Source organism: Tympanuchus pallidicinctus, unplaced genomic scaffold, assembly GCF_026119805.1.
Source record: "Tympanuchus pallidicinctus isolate F22 unplaced genomic scaffold, pur_lepc_1.0 scaffold15, whole genome shotgun sequence".
Lineage (NCBI taxonomy): Eukaryota > Metazoa > Chordata > Aves > Galliformes > Phasianidae > Tympanuchus > Tympanuchus pallidicinctus.
Genome location: NW_026294669.1, coordinates 23,918,656 through 23,936,434, shown reverse-complemented (window position 1 = coordinate 23,936,434; position 17,779 = coordinate 23,918,656). Strand labels below are relative to the sequence as shown.

Here is a 17,779-nt window from a genome sequence, read left to right as displayed (position 1 = left end):
AATAGTAAACAGAAGATGGGGCAGTAATTGGGGCAGTAATCGGGCCAAACATCAGTAGTTCTGTAGGGGGAAGCCATTTTCCTTGTGAGTCAAGTCACAAGTGAGATCGTCAAATAATGATTATTGAATCATCAGAGAAAAGTCAATTTTTTCCCGCCAACCTCTTGCAAACATGGGAGAAGGTCTATGGGATGTACAGAAGCCCTGGGTTTATTCACACAGGAAGTGTGATTAGAATTAAATTCAGATTAAAGAATTTGACTCGTTTCCTCCTCCATCACTGGACTGTTTCTCAGAACCATTTCCTGACTGCTCTTCCCACTGTTTGCAGTAGCTGGATGTTTCTCAGATGACCATTAATACTGGCAAGCAGCAGGTTTCCTCTAGCAAAGTAAGTCAGGTCTGTCCCTCATGCAAGGCTTCAGTGTTGTAGAGGCTCCAGAGCAATCCACAACACAGTGCTCGGTATATGCAGTTCAGTTCAGAAGGAAGAACTGCCTTTTTTGTGTGTAAAAGGATGGTAATTGACAATGGGAGGCCACTTCTTGAAAATGACCCTCAGACACCACCAAGGAAGACAATATCAGGTGGTCTACTCAAGATTCTATTCTCCTCCACCACAATTAATAACTGCCAGATAGGAATTGCAACAGTAGTTCAATGAGTAATGAGCTTTACTGTATATTAAATTTTGTTCCTGGCTTTGTCATGAATAATTGCTGTGAAATTATCATAGTTCTTTTCCACGTTTCTGTTTTTCTTCTCACTCTAGATCTCAGAAAATATCTCATGTTAGGTGGCTGGAATAAACATAGAATAGGAGGTGGGAAGCTTTGCTGAAGATCTCCACTAGCTATTGTCACATGAGCAAATGTTAATCAGCACTGCAGCTGTTTGAGCTGGATTTGGGAATTGGAGTAATGGGAACAGCATGCTTACATTTTGCTGTTAACTGGCTAGGGAAAAAGAACATGTATGAAATATATGAACTTAGAGGTTTATGTGGAAGTAGGCCCAGTGACTTGAGACTTGGGATAGCTACAATTGATTAGCTACACTAACAGATTTTTATGTGACTTGAGGTGAGTTGGTTAATAGGCTTTTAAATGAGGATATTACCATTTACATACTTTATTGGTGCTGTTATGAGCATAGTTCACAAAAATCTTAAGGTACCCGGAAGGTGTGGAAGGACGTGTGTCAGGTCAGTGTCTACAGCACATATATTCATAGTGGTCTCTGTTAACATAGCTTTGTGTTCATTCTTCTGGCAGTTCAGAATAAATTTGTAAAAGGAGGTAAGGACAGGGTTCAGTACTGTGGTATTCATGAGTATGTGACTCACTCACCAAAGAGAATTTTACATCATTTGATTTCAGAGCCACTGTCCTTATATGTTGTGCACAGGGAGGCAGAAAGCAAGGACATCCAGCTGCCATATGAAATGTAGATCTAGATTTTGCCTTCATTTTGAATTACTGCATTGAAGTGCTACTCTTGCAGGAGAGCAGTGTGAAACAAGCATTTTTCTCTCTGACCTCAGATTGCTCAGGACAGCACCGAGTATTGCACACAGAATAAACAACATATCATTTTCCTACTTCTGGGTGGAAGTACTTGTGTATGACTGCAAGTGTTACCTTATGAGCCAGGGAAGCAACAAATCCAATGTGTCTTTGCAGCTTTCTTTTTTGACTTCTGAATAATTGGGACCCCTGTATACTTTCCCCTTTTGTAATACCTCAAAATGCAACTCCCTTTGGGAGAGCACTAATCTGCGTATCAGTGGCAATCCTATAATCCCATATAATTGTATTAGTCTCAATAGCAGATTAGCTCCAAGTGCCCCTACAGACAAGGAGCTGTCAGCTCTGCTATTGTTTCGCTCTTAATGTGATTCTAGGCAGCAAAGAAGAGCAGCTGAGAGCCCTCTGTCTCACATTACAGCCCACAGTTTCTAAACCAATTAAGAAAAAGGGATTTACAGTCAACTGGATTAGGGGCTCTGTTTATATTATCCCATATTTCTTTTTATAATACCTTCCATTTTCTATCTAGCTTTGTAATCAACTACCCTTTTCTCTGCCTTTCGAAACACCCATCCGTGTCTTTACCTATCCATTTACCAATCCATCTCACATGTAGGATTTCAGCCATCTGTCTGGTTAGCTTCACTAGCCTGCTTTATTGCATATTTGTTTAGAGGACACACGATGTATGAAGCATACTGAGTAATGCAGAGATTAAAACTGATGCCTGATCTCAGATCAGTTTCAGAATGATCTCACTAATACAAATGCATTTTTGAAAGAGCATTTGGGCAAATCTCCCTGTTCTACTAGCTAAACCACCATCCTTATCAAAACCAAATCATTTTGGTATGTGAAAAGCAAGATGGTCATCATTTTTAGGCAGGGAAATTGTACCCATAAAGCCCTTCAACATTCACAGAGAAGGAGGTAAAATGAGACTCTTGTAGCACTGTATTAACAAGACAAAAGAAATTCTTGTCAATTTGTTCTTTGGTACATCACCTAATTAGTAGATCAAAGAGTCTGACACTTTCCTCTCAAGGTGTCCCTTTTGCTGTTGCAAGAAGTAATGATTGCTGGAGGTTTTGAGCTAAAATAGCACTTCACTTGAGGAGAGACATCAGTAACTACGAGGCTGAATGAGTCACAGCTATGGTTTGTGCTTTTAAAAATACATGCAAAAAAAAAGGCACGCATCAGCTATCAGTAGTAATTGTTTTCCTTTGTCAGATTCAAATAAATCAATAAAATAAAGTTAACACAATTTATACTGCACAGAATATCTCTGTTATCATCCTGCAGGGTAAGTTACCTTGCATTTCCTTGGATTCCTAATTCAGCATAAATTCCCACTATGAGATATTAACAGATTCAGGTGACTGCGATTTTACGTACTTCCCTAGATGGATGTAGCCCAGCAAATACTTTTCTTTAAGGTTGGGTCTTATGACAAAATTAGTCTGGGGCTCTCTTTTCTCTGAATGGAAATTCTTTACGTCTCGAATTTCATTTCTCAATTTTTTTTCCCCAATCAGTTCAATTTTTAAACGGGTTTAAATTTTAAATCTCGCTGTACAAATCCACTTAGATTTTTAAATTACAGTAATACTTCAGCAGGTTTCATTTTTAAGGAATGCAACATGTATAATTCATTCCATGAATCTTAGATAAGGTTGATATTCTGATACAGTACAATTTGCTGCCTTGCAATGAAGCTTTACAGCTAAGGTGAGCTCTTCCTCTTCACACTGTAGCTCCATTATAAATAGCTTTAAAAGAAATAAGAATGAAAAACGAGAAATGAAGTGTTCCAGTAGCTGGAGAGCTCTGCAGTGAACGGCTGTTTTAGTACTTGTGCTTGTTCCCAGAGTGCTTATGGCAAAATACTGCTCCACACCACAGTTTCCTCTGGGCAAGGAGACTCACTGAATGAGTCACCTTCATTATAACTTTGAACCATAGATGTACAGGAGAAAACTCAGGGAGAAGGATAAATGACTGACACTGTAAAAGGATTAGATGATGGCCAGAATATTAAAGAAAATAGGTTAAAATTTTCAAAAGCAATTATTAGTTTTCAGTACTTGAACATTTGGGACTCAAATGTAATGCATACAAAGGAGGCCCTTTTTTTGCCTTAGTATTTCTTGCTCCACGTACCATCATCTAAAACCAGTAAGAAAAGCACAAAGATTTTTGAGTTCCAAAAAAGCACATGAATTAACTATATGCAGACATCCTAGGTGTAGCTACTGTAACCTTACCTGCTCCAGCTTTCCTAATTGTCATTGCTACTATTCCAGTGAGTATCATTAAAGAGTTTGATGAAGTTTCCCAGTATGTTATTAACAAGTATGCTTGTAACCACTTTTGATAAGCAATAGCAAGGAAAATTACTCAAACTGAGCACCTGAAAATGGAGATATACCAAATAACAAATTAAACCTGACCCTGGACCAGCTGGGTGCTGCTTGTATGACAGCAGTTGATTCAAGAGCCAGATGGCAAATGAACCTTTAACTGTTATATGATGATGGAAAATCATTCAGAATCCAGATGGAGCTGAATTGCCAGTTTGACAGTCTTAATGCAGGCTACTTAACGCCTATTTTCTATCAGTAGCATAGTATCTCCAATGCTCTGATAATTTTATGTGGCCCTACTGGTGTATACTCCATGTTGGCCTAACAATATAAGAAGGTGTAGTGTAAGGTGGAGAGTTGCCAGCACTGAAGCATTTCTCAGATTGTCAAGCCTTGGATCTGACCTGCCCTAGCAGTGGTGCTAGCTACCTTTTTGCGGGTAAACATTCACAAGATTTATGAGTACAGACACAAAATGTGAGCGTAGCTTCTAAAGCTTTCAGGCAGTAGCAATCTGGAAAAATTGATGTTTACCCAGAAATTCTCTACCGCTCATAATTTGAAGATGCTGCTGCCATAGTGTATTTCTGTCAGCTTGCCCAGAATCAAATTTCTTTGTGATAACCACGGATGGATAGGAATGTCCAACTCATAACACAGAGGTGGAATAGATCGAATACAAAAATACTTGGTTAGAAAAGAAACGGTTGATAGTGGAGGGATTATTGAAGAGATCTTCTGTTTTCACCTTCAAAGATATTACTGGAATCACTGCTCCTTTTCTATACCATGTTCCTTTTTTTAAATGATGACCACTTGAAAATTTCCAGAATCTGTTTGGAAGATTTCTTATCTTTGTTTATCTTGAAAGGTTTGCATAGCAAAAAAGAAGTGTGGCTATGTTGACATTTAAACAAGTGCTGGCAGCTCTTGTCTCCTTCTCTGGCCTGGTTTAGTTTTGTAGAAAGCCTTGCAGTATGTTAATTGTTGCACCTGTACTTATGTGCAAACATCAGCATTCCAGTAGGTGGAAACACAAACTATATTACTATGAATTTTGTCCAACTCCAATAACCCTTAACAAACCTCCCTTTCCACACTTGTTATCCATCTCCTCTCATGCAAAAGCAGGAAGATTGATACTGCTGATATTGCAAACAACATAAAACAATTATTTGAAAAAATCTTTGTATATTATATTAATACATGAAATGGAGGAGGCCTTCCTCTGTAGTGTTCTAGATATTCTAGATGTTCACAGCATCTCTGGTTTCAACTCCTTTCCTATGAAACACAGTAGCCTGCAGAACCAGTTTGCAAAGCAGTAGTTTTCATGTATCAGAAGGATATTCAGACAAGGTAGAGTTCTTTGCTGAAAATAATCTGCTGTACTGGTAAGATATACATAATGAAGTAAGTAAATGAACCTGAGCTGCAAAAGCTAAACAGTTGTTTCTAGTTCCCACAGTATGAAAAAGTCAGTCCTAAGAAATACGCTCTCGACTCATCTTTTATGTTGAGCAATGTCGCCAATACACTGATGCCTACTGCATAATGTTCCTTCTTGCATTTTCAGTGTGTTTTTCCAGACGGCATTTAAACTTTTTGAACACACATAAATTAAGTTTTATACCCTGGATCTAGCAGTTACTATAAAATCTGGAGGTAATAAAAAAAACAGGCACCCATAATAATATATATTTTTTTTTTTTTACCATGACTGTGATGAAGTTATAGCTTGCTTTTATGATTAATTTTGTATACGTTGTAAAGCATGCAGATTATATGGCATGTGAGCCTACAACAGACAGCATACAGCAACAATCTAACACGTACAATCAGAAACCGTTTGGAAGTCAATTATTTCCTGTTAACTAGTAAATGCTACAAATGCCCACCTTGTCTGTAACTTGTGCTAGGTATTTCAAGGCACACTGTGAAATAATTTGGATGTATGGATTGGATTTGGGAAATGAAGGAATGCAAAAGACAAAGAATGACAGGGAATACAAATCTGGAGATGCACAGGAGATATTGATGTACGCTTTCAGTTATGTTTTCCATTTAAATGATCCTAAAAATAATGAATTTGAATTTGCATCATTTTGCTAGTGCAAAAGACTAAGCAAGTTTAACAGGCTGCACAAAGATGGATCTCTGTTGTCTATATTCAAAAAAAGGCATCAGTGCTGGCTGTTTACACTGTGCTAGCTTTTAGCTGGCTGTTCTGGTATGTCTGTGATAGAAGAGATTTTAAACAAGAAATGGAAACACATTATGTCCCAATACACTACTGTAAATAACAGCAATAGAAAAAAAATAAGCTTCTTGAATAGAAATGCATCAAGATTTCTCTCATTACCACTGTTTCCATTTCCTTAATTTTTTTTTTTCAAATTAGACAAATTACAGATGTGTTTAGTACAGTGTTCTAATAAGCAGGGATGTATATGGGTTGATTTACCCAGACTGGTTAGTTGAATAAACATAAATACAATTTAATTCAGGAAGTTTTAAGATTTTGTTAAAAATCGAGCCCACAGAGATACCTGAGCATGGGCCTGAACTAGCAGAACTGCAAATTTTCAGGTTTGCAACAGCTCTTCTTCCAGTTTCTGTCTGCACCTGAGAGCCCAGCGAGGTAACATGGAGAAGGTGGCCTGAACCTGCGAACTTTTATTCACTGTGATGTTTACTGCCATGAGAAACAATTGTACATACCTGGAAATAAGTCAGCAAGTATTAAACAGTGTTTTTCTCAAGTCAGTCCATTCAAAAGACTCTCCCAAAATTATTTCCAATGCTACATGTAAGATCCATTTCTGTCATTTCTCTTATACATCAGAGATACCACTAGTGGTCCAGGAAGGGTGCAAGGCAGTAACAGACTTACCTAGCTTGCAGGCTTCTGGTCACCTCAGCGTTATCCTCATCTGGGGGTTGCTCACATAAAAGTTCATGTCAGTCACAGCACTTTCAAGGAAGTGCCAATGCCTGCCCTGTCCCAGCTGGCTGGTCTCAGCGCAGACATAGAGGAAGCCACATTTGGATACAAAGTTGCAGGCCTCCCACCGTGCTGCAGGACTTCCGCATGAGCGGCTTGCAGATGATGGCAAGAACTCACAGCAAGGCCGAGGGTAACGTCTCCTGTTGGACAAAGCCCCGTTGCGGAAGTCTCTTCCTCACACTCCAGCACAGCACAGATATCACGGCTGCCAACATTTCTGCTGGTCAGTGCCATCGTTGCCATTTAGAGAGCAGTGATGGGATTGTGCTGAGCGTTCCCTTGAGCTCATGTCAGCCTGCGCACCTCAGGACCCTCAGCCAATAGCCAGAGGGGTTGTTGGGAGGTGATTGGCGCCAAAACCGGTGGCTGCACCTCAGAGGGCGGCTGGGGCCCTGCTGGGGAGATGGATACCAGCATTTTGCTGAGGAGGCAGCCACCAGCACCTACTGAAGAGGTGGGTGCCAGGGCTCTGCTCAGAGGGGAGCTACCTTGCTTAGGAAATGGATGTTAATCCCCTTTCGAAGAAATGGCTGCCAGTGCCCTCTGAAAGAGACAGGTGCCAGGGCCTTCTGAGGAGATTGGCACTGCCAATGAGGAAATGGCCGCTAACGCCCTTCTGAGGAGATGGCCACTAAACACTGCTGAGGACATGGCTGCTAACACCCCTCTGAGGAGATGGCCACTGGAGATTGCTGAGGAAATGGCTGCTAACACCCCTCGGAGGAGATGGTCACCAAACACTGCTGAGGAAATGACCACCAATGCTGGGCATCTTGGCAGTACGACTGGAAGTGTCCAGGTAATTTCAGGATAGTGCATAGCAGCCTCAGAAGGTTACTGGGTGGTCCAAGGAGTCCTCTTGGTTGTCTTATATATCATAAAGATGATATATACAAGCCCTTTTTCTTCATTATATTAACAAACCAGGGAGCAACATTCTGTTTGTTGCTTTGCTGCGGGTTTAAATTCTCTATTTTAGTAACATCATAAAACTAGCACAAAGTAACAAAGGGCAAGAAACGCACTGGGTCCATCACAGCCACAAAACAAGAAGGTGTCATTAATCAGTAAAGGGAAAGCCATGCTGTACAGAAATACCTTCCAAACCAAGGCAGCTTCTTTCAGATTCTGATTTACAGGAAATGATTGAACTATTTAAAATAATTATTGAATGAATTGAGCTTCATGCTCACTATTCAAAGTTGTCACCGAATATGCCCAGAGTTTTGCAAACATACTTGCAATTATTTCACAAGTGGCTTATAAAAGTTGTCACCCAGTGCGTTTCTCACTAATTTTTCACTGCTCTACTTTGATCAGGCTGTCTTACCTGTGTGTTTTATTGTCCAATTTTTGTGGTATGCTTCCTGCTCCTTTTTTCAATTGGTTGCTTGAACACAAAGTTCACAGAGAGCCACGTGAATATGGTATATGCACATACACATAGAGAAATTAGCCATATTTGAACATTTTGAACATTCCACTCTTTTTAGCTATAAACCAGCAAATGTGAGCCTTTCCAGAATAATGCAGGAGGATCTGTTTGGAAATGGAACTACCGTTAAAAATAAGCCATTTTCTTCAAACAAGTATACTTCCCTTTTCTCCTCCAGCTTTCATTCAAGAAATACATACAGGGTAGTAGTCACAGGGCTGCTACAGACCATGTTCAAACAAAATAATAACATTTATTGTGTTAAATAGACGTAACTGCCATTCAACTGCGTGATCCAAAAGTTTTAGATCAGTGTAATAACAAAGGCTGCATAAAAAGCTTGTGGATAGTCTTTGTGCCAGGACCACAGTTCAGTGGGAATGAAGGAGCATGCTATAGATCCCATTGCTTCTCCTCCACAGGAACAGGCTAGTGGTGTCAATCTGTGCGTGACAAGCCATGCTGGAAGTTTATAGGGGCTGCTTTTCTCATTGCATTATGAAAAACTCTCAGAGTCTAGAGTCCTCCATCAACTCTTTGTGTGCTTATATATATAAATAAGAAACAGATAATTCCTTTCTATTAACTGTAGCTCCCAGAATGCAGATATATTTTTCATACCTACTTCCTTTCCCAAACACTTTTTCTTTCGGAAATCAAAAGCACATGAATTCAAAAGTATCTCAGAGAAGCAGCCAAAAATCAGGTCATAGGCTCGCTCAGATGGTGGAGTCTCTATTACCATTGTTGTTTGAATTGAGGAGATAAAAATCTCTCTGAGTGGCTTTGCATTTTCGAACTTCAAACAATGCTGTTAAAATGTAGCACAATTCTTAGGATTCCAGAGCAAAGTAAGGTTGTGTCTCCTTCCTTCGCTTTAACTCTTCTCTTCAAAGTCCTGGAGCCTTTGGGGTGTGGTATCTTATTTTTCTGGTTGCTTTATAATAAGGATAAAGGGGCTATGTTGTTGGAGTTAAATATCACTTAAAAACTTCAAAGCTGCTCCTATGAGAGGAGGGTCTCTGACATTACATCTGGGTGGAGGACACACATGGAAAGGGTTACCATGAGAAACAGCCTTTCCCAGCTGCTGCCTGTCTTAAATTACTGTAGCGGGAGCAGCCACAGTCACTTACTTCTGCCAAACATTGTTTTTTGGCATATTTCAGCCTGCTTAGTTCCTTGCAGGAATTCCCACAAGGGTGGAAGGGATTTCCAGCCTGTTGAAGCCTCTCGAACAATCTGAGATGGCTCTGGCTGTTCCTGCAGTTTAAGTCAAGACTGGAAAATGGACAAAAGTCAACAGCCATATTTAGTATGATAAGCTGTTTGCCTGAGCTTGTATAACAGTTGTCTCTGCATTTTGAGTATACCTCTTCCATTTTTGACATGAGAGGTCCCTGTCTTTTGCATCAGATGTCTGTGTTGCTCAAGTCAAAGTATGCTCACAGTGCTCTTTGTCTTTTACACTGTGGTGTTGCTGCTATTCTACCAACTAATCATTTCAGATTTTTCTTAACTTCAGCCTTGCATTTTCACAAACACAGACTGGTAGGACAAAAAGAAAAGCCTGAGCCCAGCCCCTCCTCAGTCTAACAGCTTAGCAATGAAAATGTTTTAATTATATTCATCTTCTGCACAAAGGGCTTAGTCACTCAAAGTTAATAAGGCGTAATGGCTTCCCGCCCCACAGAGCGTGCAACCTGCCATGTAGCTCCGCTCTAAGGCAGCCATGTGATGGACAGAGTGGAGAAAGGCAGCAGCGAGAGCTGCTCTGAGGATAATTGCTAGCAGATCCGAGTGCCTTAGATTTCAACTGCTCGTTTGAAAACAACCAAGGCGCCTTTAACAGCAGCCAGGCAAATTTCTCAGAAGAGTGGACTCCTGCTCCAAAAGATTACTAGCACCGTGTCTTCATTATGTTAGTTGTAATGACAGTTACAGCTGCCTTTGAGCTGTCAGTGCACGGCCTGGCCTGTTGGTTTTCTACAGAGGCTGGCACTAGCATGCAGCTGGATGATGAGGCAGGTAAACGCCTGCTCCATGATTCCCGCAGACTTGCTAGACTAGTCTGGATGGAAACCTGAACAGAAGGAGGCAGGCTACCTCCAGTTGTTCATGCCCCTGCTGTGGAAGGATGATAGCTCTCTGCTCACAGCAAGCCTGGCACAGCTCAGAAGAGGCCAGGTCGAGGAAGAGGCACAGCCAGCAGTTGCCTATGGCAACTATAATTCTACAGTTTTGCTAGTTTTCAGTGCCCTGCGAAGCAATGGCAGTCACTGCTGTTGTCTCCTACTTCTGCAGAGAGAAATCTTGGGGATGGGGATGTCTTTTATTATCAGATGGAGATAAATGAGTTGATGGGATGGGCTCTTCTAGCACCAGTGCTTGCTGGCCTGGCTCTTGGGTAGACACCAGCAATGGGAAAAACAAACAGAGCTCCCCAGGGTTTCCATTTCTGGCTTTATTGTCCTTCTAAGTGCATCCTGAGTCTGTTCACTTGTTGTTAGAGAGGGAGGGTTCAGTTTTATCTTGTGTTATAGGGAAGCCTTGACCTGGCTCTCAGTTTAGCCACTTGATGAGCTGGGTATTTTTCCACTCCAGGCACTTGACTTAAATTGAAATATCTGACTAGTCTCTCATTTTTAATCCTGAAAGGAAATTTGAGGAAGTTACTCCTGGAGAGTACAAGTCAGGGATTGCCATGGGAAGTTCTTTTGACTGAATTGTGGGAAGCCAAAATAGATATTCAAGGTAGGCCCATTAGAAATCAGTGAATCATGATGGAGATGCTGGAAATGGATTAAAGTTAAATCCTGGATAAATCTATTATTTATTTTTGCTAAGTAAACTCTGTCTTGATTATAGTAAATGCCCTGTTAGGAGATCAAAAGAATTATTTAAGGGACCCTGCTTACTCACAAAATTCATTATGGTAATGCTCCATCATACTTTGCCAAGCTGCTCTCTCTTTGATCTGCTGCTGTGGCCTTTTGCCTGTTTCTGCAGTTAATCTACATTTTGTTGGTGTCAGGTTTTTTCAGGCTTTACAACTCTGTTTTGTACCATAGCAGTCCTATGGCATTACAGAGTCCACTTCTGAAGTTGATTTCAGCTCCAGATTTTAAAAACTCACCATTATGAAAAAATATTTTCTTGATTAATTGTTGATAAACATCTTTAAATTTCTTAATCCAATGGTGTTACCTCATAATTATTATTTTCTGTAACACAGTAGGCTATTTGCATACTTGAGCTGTGATTATTTGTATATTTTAATGACTTTTACTTACTTTGATAGGGAGTGTTGTGGTAATTTGTTCTTGTCAAACAGTCTGGGTTGTGTTATAAGACACATTCTATATAAGTCAAAATTGACAAAAGCCTTTTCCTTTAATATCTTTAAATTATAGCCTTTCATTGTCAGATCGCTTTTGTTCTAATTTATTTTTGGTGGATGTTAGTAGTTATGAATGGCAGCGAGATTGACAGTGCTAGGCGCTCCTGCTTACTGTGAGAAGAGGACCCTGATAGAGCAGACATTACTCGATAGGCAGTTTGAAATATGATGCAATGACAAAAATCAATAAGATACTGTTATTTCTGACTATGAACTATACCCAAAGGAAAGCTTAGGTCACAAAGGTGTGAGAAGTTTTAAAGAAAGAAACGACTGTGTAAACCGATGAGATTAAATTTTAGTGACTGCATGTGACAGTCTATGTGGATAGAAATGTCCCATGGTGTGATTAGGGATGTACTAACAGGTTTGTGTGAACAGATTTTTACTCAGTAAACAGATACTCCATACACAGAGCTCAGAGAGACTGCTGAGAAATAAGTCAGTGAAGCAGTACTATCAGGATAATTGCAACCACGCACAAACAGTTTGGGTATGAAAAAAGGACAGGATTTTAGAGCTGTTACAGCTATTCTTGGTAGGCCATCAAAGAAAAGGAGTGATCCAAATCAATGGGAATATGTTCCAATGGGACTTTATTGAAGAAGGAAGATATAAGCCATGAAATAAAAATCCCACAATAGATTAGAGTTCAATATTTTCAGGGATACCAGCAAGTAATACAATAGTGTTTCTTCTTAAATAGAGCATGTCAAGAAATAGATAATACCCTTCAGGAAAAGACCCTCTGAACACAGAAATTTCTGACTGAAGAATCAAACCGACATGGAGGAACAAAACATGTGATAGCAGATAAAGGTGTGTTGGCAAACGCAGAGCAGAACAAGCATGATTTTGCTTTCCCCTTTCACTGCAGTTTCTCTTCAGGATGGGTGACCAGAAATGAGCAGGCAATTCTATGATGAATTAATTAATAGAGTGGCACTCAGTTTTTTCTTTTTTGTTTCTCTCCCATCACTAATGTTCCTTTTTCTCAATCTCCCCCTCTTTTTTTTTTTTTTTTTTTAAAACAACCAGATGTTTTCCACTGAGATTCTTAGAGATACCTAGGCCTTTTTTTTCCCCAGAGTAGTTACAGCTAATTTAGAGCCCAGCTGTCCTCCCAAATCTGCCAAGGCCCTAATGTAACAGAACCAAAATGCGTGCGAGGTTCAAATTCTTTTTTTCCAATTTGCAGCTAATTTAAAAACAGCATCACTCTTGGCTGATTAGAGTACAGGACTAGACTGGTTTAACTTTCCCATGTAAGACCTTGTAAGGGATGTTTCTCCAACCTAAACGCATTCTTAAGATCTACACATTCTTCGACACCAGAAGGAGAGCTAGACATTCTGGAAAAGTTACAATTAGAGTAACGTGGGAGTTGAGGAGGCTTTCTAGTAACTCTGCATGCTGCCCAATATGCTAATAGTTTGGAATTACTTCAGTACTCTGGTAGACCAGACTTATTTATAGTTAGACTGCGTTTTGTGGCTTTTGGAGACATACATATTCTTACAAGCCTATATACAGTTTCAGCTGGAAAGGGTTTGAAGCAGTGTTTGGATCTTTGTAATAAGCCACATGAATGTCATAAAGCATCTCACTTCTTTTAGTTCATTTTTTCTTGTAAGAACTTTCGGTTAAGTTTTGTGCCTGAGCGGCTCAAGTCAGGGTTACACAACAGACACTTCCACCACAGTTATGTTGATTGGAGATATCATTAGTCTGTAATATTTTTCAGCCACAAGCGCACAAGTCACTGTGGCTTGTTTGCAAATATGATCTATAACAGGATCATTTCTGATTACCAGGCATTGGATTGCCTGTATGTTATAAAGATATAACTTTACAAGAAGGAATAGCCCAGGCTCATTCAAGCCTGATGATAGAATGGATTTTTATAAGGATCTGCAATGGTAATGGGAGGAATAGCTAGCTTGTTTTTAAGTTTAGCCTGTTATTCTGCACACCAGTAGTATCCAGAATGGCTTATTTGAGAAACAACTGCAGATACTTACATCTGGTATTCACATTGTCGAGACTTCTGTTGTACATACACTGAGAGTGCTACATACACTATATTGTTTCATTAGACAAACTGTGAAATCTCTTTTCTCATTTTCAGCAGGCCTGTGTGCAGGTGGTGAACAGGGATGCTGGGGTAAGAAAAACAACGTGCAAATCTTTTCACAGCATTAAAAGTGATCTGGGAGAGTTGTGGAGAGGGAGGCATGAAAACCACAGGGATAATGCAGTGAAAGTGCTACTGTGGAGAGCATGATCTACCTGAGACAGCATTAGTGGTAGATAAGTCACAAATGTATTCTGTGCCTGCTCTGTATCTTTGGTTGGTTCTAGGTTGGCAAAGTTGCTTAGGCACCACATTCACTGATTTAGCAAAACTTAGCTCTCTGGAGCTTGGCCTTCCCACCTCTAGCAAGTACATTTTCTGCCTTTTTGCTGCTGCCCTGGCTACCTCTTCTTGCAAGATCCTCTCCTGCAGAATCTGCTAGCAAAGCTGCTCTTGTGAGTGCTGCCTGGTCAGTGAAGACCTGTCATTTCAGGCTGTGTTAACTCACCTGGCTAATTTTGACTCAGGCTGTTCAGGGCATGCTTGTGAACAAATTAGTTGATCAACCTAAGTTGGGGAAGGCAGTAGTGCTGAAGGGGTTATGGTGAGGACATGCAATTGGGGAATTTAAATCCTGGCTGCCTTTACTACTATCCCAAAAGGAGTTTTTTGACTGAGATTTAACCCTCCCAGACACCCCCAGAATTCTGGGGTGTGACAGGAAGGTGTTAAATGAGGTGGTATTTTTTCACACAGACCTTGTAACTGCATGGTAGAGTCTCAGGGCTTTTTCACTCCGTTTCACATCTGTGGCAGGTGCTCTACATTTGAGTTTTTCTAAGCAAGGTGCACCTCTCCATTTTGTTCCCTGGCAAACTTCTGACAACAGTATGCTGCAGGCAATTATAACACTGCAGCTCTTCATCATGTTATTGAAAGGGTAGTGGATAGAAAACCAGTAGTTTTACTGTGCATACAACTATCTCCAGAATTAGTACTGACCCCCTTCATTGTTATCAGTAAAATTAAATTGATGAAACAGTCATAAATGACAGATTTCCAACTGTCTCCCTTCTTTGGGTGGGCTGGAAGGATTGCCTGTGTGGCGAAAGAGGGCTGGATACTTTCCAGGAGGGATGGAATATCCTCTTGTGACCACTGTGGGACTGCAGATTAAAATACCTTCTTCTGAAGGAAGAAACTTACAGTAAGCACAGCAAGCAGACTAAGAAGAAATAAATCATAAATTATAATAGAGGACATCTCCTTTCCTCTCCTCAGCAAATACAGTATTTCATCATCTTTGTTCAAAAATAAATGGCATTCATGCTTCTCCCATGCATACTAAGTAGGAAATATCTGATTTGTGCTTATTAGAGTTAGACATCTCATATATTTTTGCTCTTGGAATTTAAATTTGTTACCAAGGAATACAATGTAGTAGTGAATATGCAGAGAAGAATGTATCCAGGTGGAAAGGAGGGACTGAAGCATTTGATGTTGCCAGAGGTCACAGTATCTCTTGGGAAAAATATTGTGTCATCAGGACTTATCTGCAGTTGTGAGTAATGGAGTTTTTTCCCACGTGATACGTTGTTTGTTTAAACTACCAGTAAGTTTTGGAAATCGGGCACCAAGTTGCTGGGTTTGTTTTTTTTTTTTTTCTTGCAAGATATTGCACACACTCATTTGGAGAAAGGCAGCTTCTGTGAACTTGCCAGGGGGAGTGTGTTCTCTCCAAAACATCCAGAGAAAGATGTCACAATGAAAACCTGCCTGAAAAACAGAAATCCTGCTGTCCTCTTTATTCTAGACTTCAGGGAGACTTCGAGCAGGTATACATCTGATTTGTTCTGTCTCTGATTCTTCCCTGAGTGCTGACCCCAAAGAACTCTAACATCCATCATTAAAGGCTCTGAATATTTTGGCTTTAGAAAGTGATAATTTCTAGTACAGTATTGAAGAGTGACTCAGGCACCCACTGAAGATGAAGTTTTGTCTTGTCTAATGTTACAGCACTTGGCTGCTAAGGCGTTCTATTCTTCAATTTGAATCTCAGTGCGCTACAGCCTCTTGCTGGGACAGCACGATTTCCTGTTACTCTAAACCAAGCAGCAATTAGAAACGTGCATCCCGGCGTATCTTTACTTTCCAGAAGAAAAGGCCAGAAATACTTCTAAGCTTTTGGGTGAGGGAAACAAACCAAAATCAAAATAAATATTGTGCTTTTGTTTGTCGCGTTTCTGCTTAATTCCAGCTCAAGCCCTGTGGACAAGGAGTAGTAAACTGAACAGAGTTGTAATTAGACAGTAAGATACGCATTTGTAACTTCTTCCCCAGCTCCATTCTGGGGCAACAAACGTTTTTCAGGTGTAAAGTGCTCTGTTTCAACATCAGCGCTTGTCACAAAAGCTGATCTCTGGTTAAACTTGGCCTTGATCTCTCATTCAGTACTTCCTAAAAAACATAATGGAAGCTCTCAAGGACCCCCTTTTTAAATAATGCTGAGTGGTGATTTAAGAAGGAAAGGCAGGGCAGGGAGGAGAAAAGACATTTTCTTCCAGCTTTAAGTGATGATTCTGTGTTCTAATGGCTTTGCAAGCCAGGCAGTCACTGTTGCTTGGTCCCAGCTGGACACTAATTCCTACAGGGAATGTGGCAGCTTTCAGAGCGCTCTGAAGCTGAATCTGTAATTGTGACTTAGAGTAGGTCAATTCCCTTTCCTTTCTGCAGTGAAAATTTGGGTTCCATTACAGACATGAACATCCCCCAGTGTACTAGCAGCATTAAAACAGCAGAGCCTGTCAGGCACCAGAAACCAGAACTACACAATGTGGTAGCCAGGGTTTAGGTAGAAATGTTAAACTAAAGAAGACGCAAAGAAAAAGTTCAGAATAGCTGAAAGCCTTCTTTTCATTTGATGGATCTTATATCCAAGGCCACGAGGGATTTCTTGTCCATGGGGATATTAGGCCAAGATTGAGAGCAATTTTGAAATATTTCTCCAATCTTTTAAAATGTGGCCTTCTGCATTTTCTTCTCACTACCATTCCTCTACTGCTTTTTGTTACTTAGACACAAAGCCTCAGTTCACTCGGGAGTTTAGACTGCACTATTACTGTTCTCTTTGCAATATCTATGCTTAAAAGCTTGCTTAAAAATGGAAATTCAGAGCCTAGTGTAAAACTGAGATGTCTGGCAGTATTTTCCTATTCCTTTTGGGAAATGAGAATTTGTGTTTTATCACAGTCGTGACCATTCTGTGGTCCACTCAGGCTAAGAAATGCTTTCATATTGATTTCAAAGGAGTCATGATTTAGGCTTCTTTTGTACTGAAATGGATGATGTCTGCTTCCACTTTAAACTGATGACATCTGTGAATTCAGGAGCTTACTTTCAATATTAAGGATTTTATTATCTGGTCAGTGCTCCATTAAAGTAACTGAGAGAGCTAAATTGTTCAGCAGAATTCTTCTCAGGCAGATTCAGCATATATTTCTCTTTCCAGTGCACAGAGCACGGTCCACTAAGCTTTTGAATATCAAACCATGAGGCACTAGTGCGTGCCATTTAAAAGCAGCTGTTCCCACAGGAGAGCTAGAGTGGTGGACAGTAGTGTTGGGATCAGATGTGCTGTCATGCTAATGGCTTGAATTTGCAGCATGGTGCTTCTGAGCAGCCTGCAGAGATGCTCTAACTCACAGTCCCTGAAGAGTATCTGGAGAAGTTGGAGGGGGGGAGGGAGCAGATTGTAAACAAGCTCCATTGGAACTAAGTATAGAAGCCAAACAAAGTGGACCAATCCTTATAGTTAAACACTATGCAAACTGTACACTGAATAATGCAACACAGCACTATCCTTAGTCTGTCACTGAGAATGTCTGTTGCACCACAGTCATCTCCCAGAAAAGTCTTCTCTCATCAATTTCAATAGCAGCTTTTACAAGGCAAGCTCATCCGTCAGAGGA

The 17,779-nt window shown here is 40.4% G+C and overlaps 1 protein-coding gene and 1 long non-coding RNA gene across 3 annotated transcripts in view; one reads left to right on the top strand and one right to left on the bottom strand.

The window, feature by feature from the left end:
* Positions 1-17,779, top strand: part of LOC128076716 (uncharacterized) — a 496,481-nt gene that overhangs the window by 157,361 nt on the left and 321,341 nt on the right. The window contains exon 1 of one of the 2 annotated variants that reach the window (XR_008204631.1): positions 1,500-1,510. The exons of the other annotated variant lie outside the window; for it this stretch is intronic. This is a non-coding gene — a long non-coding RNA (uncharacterized LOC128076716). Of the gene's footprint in view, positions 1-1,499; positions 1,511-17,779 lie in introns of those variants that run through there. 2 annotated transcript variants of the gene reach the window in all.
* Positions 1-17,779, bottom strand: part of PARD3B (par-3 family cell polarity regulator beta) — a 753,023-nt gene that overhangs the window by 495,893 nt on the left and 239,351 nt on the right. The gene's annotated exons all lie outside the window — the stretch shown is intronic.